Source organism: Ischnura elegans, chromosome 5, assembly GCF_921293095.1.
Source record: "Ischnura elegans chromosome 5, ioIscEleg1.1, whole genome shotgun sequence".
NCBI classification, from domain to species: domain Eukaryota; kingdom Metazoa; phylum Arthropoda; class Insecta; order Odonata; family Coenagrionidae; genus Ischnura; species Ischnura elegans.
The window spans coordinates 43,292,162-43,299,011 of NC_060250.1; positions in this window are offsets into that span (position 1 = coordinate 43,292,162).

A 6,850-nucleotide genomic window follows, 5' to 3' on the forward strand; every position below is an offset into this window, starting at 1 on the left:
TTTAATCAAACTATAGACTCCTGGCTTTCTCGACCTCTGCGTAAACTGCTGTGCTACCCCGTTTCTTCAATTTCCATGAGCCACGGCCAAAATTCCATGGTAATCTGAAAAAGGTAGAAACCTGGATAAAGCAGTGAACTGCGCAAGGGCCTGGGGTCCGATTTTCAGCTGAGGGGAATTTCCCCGATAGCAAATAAAATGAATTATTTTACATGAATTGTTACAATCTCACAAAGCCAACAATCTAAGGTTCTCTACTACGAGTGCACCTTTCATATGTCCTTTTTTGCAACGTTAATGACTTTCCTTCAATTCGGGTGACTACTCCACGAAATTTTGAGAATAAAAACAGACAAATGAGCGCTATATGTGCAAATTGGTGCTTTTACCTCACTAACAGCACTCGTCTATTAAAATTAAATAAACTCAAAACTATAAAAGCATAGAGGAAAGGATTGCCGCGTGACGCTCAAAGCAAAGAAAAAAACATCAACGGACGCAAAAACCCTAATTCATAATTCAACGCCTGTGTATGACTATTTTTTATCCATACTGGAGAGCAAAAGAAACCATAAAAATAAAAACAAAGGGAACCAAAATTTATAGCAGTCGTCCAAAAATTTCTATTCGCATCAAATGAAAAAAGCGAGAAAAATGTGTTTACTGACGACGCCCACACAATTTTCAAATTTTGTACAACCCTGGTGCTAAATTTGTCACTTATTAGGAACAAAATATTATAAACGGGTTTAATTACTCACAGCCTGGTCGAGTATGCAGATAAAACAATTTAAAGTAAAATGGCTATTTTTCGCTTATTTTATTCAGATAAATATGGAACATTTCACAAATTAAGGGAACATGTAAAGCAATTAACACTCATAGGTAAAATAAAGTGCACGCCTGCATAAAAATGTTTTTAATTCCTTAATAAATGCTGATTCATGTACTGGGAAAGAATTTCTTTACCAATGATCCCTTAAATGCATATTTCAAATGTGCTTATATCGACTTATCATTATACGGGTTAGTAAACAAGTAAGAGCGGCACATTTGAAATATTTCTATGTTCCAAAATATATCCTTAAATTTCAAGGAGTATTCAAGATGAAACACAAAGAGAGTTTACTGCATGTTGCATACTTTTCAGACCTTTATTATTTGGTTCCTTTTTTCCAAAAAAGTATCGTCCGCGGCTTCATTGATTTTGCACAACGCAATCGCCACTTTTACTTCCTCGAATTTGAAACGGAACACCTTAGTGCATTTTGTGAAAGTAGGGCTATTAATATGCCCGAATTACGCGAAACAACGATAATTCAGAAAAACCATTACACATTTCAAATTCACCGTCTCCCTCAGTTAACGTCTCCACCAAGGTAATATAACAAAACTTCTATGCTCATAACTTAAGCCTTGAGGCTTAAAAAAAACTACTTCCATCTCTGGGCTTTGAAAAGGGAAAAGAAATGAGAGTTTATTATCCAGCTCAATTTCAGAAACCATATATCTCTCCTTTTCGGAGTCGCTGGTGGCACTTTTGGGATGGTAACTAAAACAACCCACAGCTGGAAAAACAATGGGGCAGAAGACACATCGGACAGCGAATGAGCCGTAAATGTGACAGATAAAAGATACTGTCTCGTGGCAGGACTTAATTTTTTTTGCAGCGGCGTTGGCTCACGTTCATATAAATATGAAATACACCGGGGAGAAACGAGATGGGCTCACCGCCTATGGTAGGTTACGACGGGAAAAAACTACTGAGGCAATTCCTCGAATGTGAGAAAAACCTCCAAGAGGAATATAGAAAAGAAGACAACCTGGAAAATAAGTAAATGTTCAAGTTTGTAAGTTCCAAAGTTAAAAGCAATTCCTATCGCGGTTACATTAATGGCACTGCATTACGAAAAATGCTTTGACTTTTTACTCATGAGGTTCCTTGGTTAGTTGACTGTTACTTACTCCACTACTTTTTCATGTAAAGCGACCCGGGATTCGATGAGTAATCACATCAGGCGTAAATTATTATGTATTTATCTTATTGTTGTAAAAAAATTGATGATAGCAGGTACGAATTTCTTGTTAACATACTAACGCATGAATACCTAGCATGAAATAATTAGTAAAATACTTGAGGCAGATTTAAAATGAGAATAAGAAATATCTGTACGTGATGTGAGGTCCTCAGCTTACTTCAGCTAATAATATGTTATGATGATTCTAAAGAATAATTCTCAACCACATATAATAAAATACAGTTGATAACCATATCACACGGCTTTAAAACGTACGTACTATACAATAACATCATAGGTAAGGCGAAACAGGCTTGTTAAAATTCTTCAACGAAGAATGAATATCTTTTCGGAAATGTGACATCGTCAGCAAACTTCACTAACATAAATTTTCTACTTTTCGATAGTTAATCACATCTTGGATTTGATGTATTTATCCATAATCATCATCCTTAAATTAGCATTATTTGGAAAATACATCAGCAGCTACAACAAATAGAAATGGACGGTCACAACCAACCATGTTCTGATCATGGGTGACCTAACCAGGCGGGACTCAAACCCGCGACCTTCAGTTGAGAACGTGGAGATTGAAACCCGCGGCCACCGAGGCCGGAAAATGTAAATTCTGTTCATTAAAAGGCATTAAATGTATCAGTCAAAATTCTCTCGACTCCCAAAAACTCTGATTGCTGTTTCGGAATCATATTCTAATTTCTGCTTGCATTAAAGGAGTCGGTGATATGACTCCTCTCTTCGCAATTATAGTACAATGTGAAATGGACTTACGCCCACATGAAATATCGTCCCACTCCAAGTGCCACAACCTCGCCAGTTCGCACACAGTCAACTTAGTCTAATTTCTCAGGTAGGTAACCGTGTCTGACTGCTAAAAGTACGAATGATTATGGGGGACAGAAAATTTTCATCACCATTACGAAGCCCCACTGCGTCGATTGTTCCCTGGCAAATAACTTTCCTCTCGCTTCCCAGCCGGCCTTTAAACACTTCAGGAGATAAAAACGACTAGTAAATTACAATCAAGACTTCTCCAAGGGGAAAAAATAAGATAGCTGACGAGTACACAAACGCTTTGAGCGTCCGTTGGTAGAAAAGAATAAAGTAGCCACCGTCGACGGAAAGAAGGGTAATTTGTTGAGGAAGCTTTTATATCGCGAGGGATTAAGGTGCGAGCATTAGAAGTGAAGCGAGGGAAGAAAGAACAAAAAAAGGACTGCGCTCACGGGCATAGGGCATTGCTAGCAGGGGTGCGATTGATGCGTGGCGAAGAAGAGGTCTCACAACCGTGTACCCTCGCATACATACATCCACGCCCCAATTGGGCGCCAAAGGGTAAAAAAAATGGAATCAAACGAGCAACTCTTTCCGTGAGAGATGCAACGGGTCGGGCTGGAAGAAAAGCTTAGGATAATAGGCAGAGGCCCCTGTATTCATACATAAAAAGGAAGAGCCCTCTACCAATTCGCTCCGTTGTTTTTTTTATTCTATTCCCAGCGGTACGATTTATTCTTCTCTCCTCGGACTGCATGTACGTTCACGGCAAACAGTGAGCTGCCCTTTCAGACGAAGGTAAGAGTGAGAAGAAAAAACACCACGCTTCGGACTTCGTAAGTAAGAGATTTTCTTGAATACTCGTTACACTAGTCATTTTTTCTTGAATAGTACCAATTCGGTGATTATTTAGTGAATTATTTAATCATTTCATTCGAATTCTACCATCTTCTAGAAAATGTTCACTTAGCATTTCACACATTCAAGTATTTATGAATTTGCAAAAACATTCAAGCAATTTATCAGTTTCTCTGAATTTATCGCATTTCAGCGTAAAAACGTTTTGAAGAGTACTAAAATATTCGTGACAACGGCTTTTATAAATGCGTGATAAAATATGTGCAGCAACTATACTGGATGAGCAGCAACGTTAGTGTGTACACTAATATTATGCCTTGCGACCAACACGGTCCCTAAAGCATGAAAAATAACGAGTTTTGTAATTAATTAACACAAAAAAGTGACTAGCGACTATGAATACGATCAAAAAAGCATAAAGTCGAAAAAATATCATTAAAATGAAAGCATGAACTTTAAAACGTATGATTTTATGATGAATGACTTCCCTTACTGCAAGAATCGTTGATATAAATGAATAGATCAAAGCAATTGTGTAATACAGATGTGTATTTGCCGATGTTGAGAGTAAACTCATCGAACGAGATAGGACTATAGGTAAATCGATAAAGTACAAATTATTATCATAATAAACTATTATATAACATAAAAAATTTTTGAAACTGGCTAATGAAACCCGTAAAAGTGAAATCATCCTAGAAAAATTATCGTTACGAGTAACGAAGTTACTTTTACTCAAGTCACTCTCCCTTCTTCCAGAGAATAACATTCAATTTTTGGGGCCTTCCAGTTACAAATTGTCAAGAATAAAAGGGTCTTATTTCTATGATGATGCCTGTCGCCAGCGCTCCAGCCCTACCCTCTCGCCATCATAATACAACTATTATATAACAAAAAAATTATTAAAACTGGCTAATGAAATCCGTAAAAGTGAAATCGTCTTTAAAAAATTATCGTTACGAGTAACGAAGTTACTTTTACCTACTCAAGTCACTCTCCCTCCTTCCTGAGAATAACGTTCCAGTTTTTGGGGCCTTTCAGTTACAAATTGTCAAGAATAAAAGGGCCTTATTTCTATGACGATGCCTGTCGCCAGCGCAACAGCCCTACCCACTCCCATCGCCACCCTACGAATCCCATCACATCCGGCAGAAGGTGAGAGAGCCGAGGGCTTGTAATCTCGTGTACGAGAGTGAACGTGCGAAGCAATGGAATGGGACGGATAGCGTGGGATGGGAGGGGCGACGGGAAAGGCCTGATTAATGGGATATCCGGATAGCCCACGTCAATACGAAATTCCTCCCCGCGCCCCTGGGCCATCGCCCCCGGCACCCCTCCGAAACCATCCCCCAACTCCAGTGCAAGCCACCCGCTCGGGTTCTCATGATTTCCCGCAACACTTAGAACTCTTTATTCGCCAACACAGGACACGTATTTCGGGAGCGATGTAACCTAGTGGGTAGAGCATTTAAATGCTGACCGACGGGCCCTCGGTTCAAAAACTGGGTTAAAGCTGAAGATACCGTTCCAAAGAAATCCTCTATGTACGAAGTGACCCAGATGAAAAGGAACTGGCTCTCTTGTCTTTAAATGCGTGTCATTCACACACCTTATGTTTAGAGTGAGGTGAGCTCTACCCTCGCCTGTGCAAAGTAGCCTTCAGCTAGTGAAACCACCTGTCTGTTTCCACACACTTTTATTTAAACCGATCATGGTTTCGGCAACTGGTGCTATTATCAAGTTGCCGAAACCATGGTCGGTTTAAATAAAAGAGTGTGGAAACACACAAGTGTTTTTAATAAGCTGAATATCAAAGCTTTCCACCGTATCACGCCGGACACTGTATCTTTTATCCTTCCAGTTTAATCATTTAGTGAATAATGAGGACACTTAGGCTCAAAAAATTATACTTTTCCCATTAAGGGAGGAATATTTCACGGTAAAAAAGCTTCTCCGCCTTCTACGTTCATTTTCTTTCCCGGAGCTCCCTCTTCTTTTCATTTCATCTCCTCTACAATTCGCATCCAACATGTCTGGGGCCAATGAAGGTAGGAAATCAACCTCACTAAACACGCATGGACCAAGTAAGAAAATACCGCTAGTCCATGATCCCTTTTTTGCATTCCCAATTGTTGCTGCTATCTTATAGGCCCTCCCGAATAGCATTGCTACTTGAAACTGAGTGATTCCTCTTCCGGAGTTAGACGTCATTCATTTATCGCACTCAGACACATAAAAACTTTTCAGAGGGCCAAAAAATATTTTATCTACTGGCTAAGGTTTGTGTGAGCCATGAGAAGGTAAAGCCATTATGTGGATAAAGTGATTCTTACATAATTCTATTGTAAGAAGGGAAACATGGGAGGTATGGCTGTCTTAAATGAGCATGACTGGATCATCAGCAGAGAGTTTTGCATATTTCTTACAACCGTATTTGCCCTAGAAGCCGCTTACCTTTTTCTCGGAAATGTCCGTGAAAAAATGGGGGCACGCGGCTTAAGCGAATCCTCCAAATTTTAATGTAAGTCGCGTTCCATTTTCCCTAAAATTCTTATTATTCTCTTAATTTCTCCAGAGTTAAGCATTGAAACTAGGAAACCTTCGCAGGAATTCAATTTCTAACATTATTTAACCTTATTAATCATGAAAACGTATATTTATCTATTTAGCAACGAATCACAAGTTCCTATATTAGAACGCACCCAAAAAGCGTTTGGAAGTATTTTTTTTCCTCACGCGAAGGCCCGGAAATGGGGGTGCGCGGGATACACGAGGGCGTGGCTTACATGACTAAATACAGTGTGTTTCAGTTAGCCAATACGATTGCTTGAAATGATGAATCCCGAATCAGTTGCTAGCAATAGAGTTCCTCGAGGTGCTCCATCTGCAAGGTCATTTTTCAAACACTTTCTCGAAAATTAGCTGGGGGAATGTACACTATAGCCTGTGCACGTGTAGTTTGGACAGCAGCAGGCAGTATGATGCATATCTACGAATAAAACACACCTAAAATTCTAAAAGGAAGTAATATTTTTCGAACTGTCGATCATTATATGATATATTTTCTATTGCACATACCGCCTTAAGACGTTTGCGCTGAGACCATTCATAAATTTCTCGACCAGGTGCAATAGAGCGTAAGGATTCTCCGCCGCTCTTTCTCACTGTAGTTACCTCCAAAA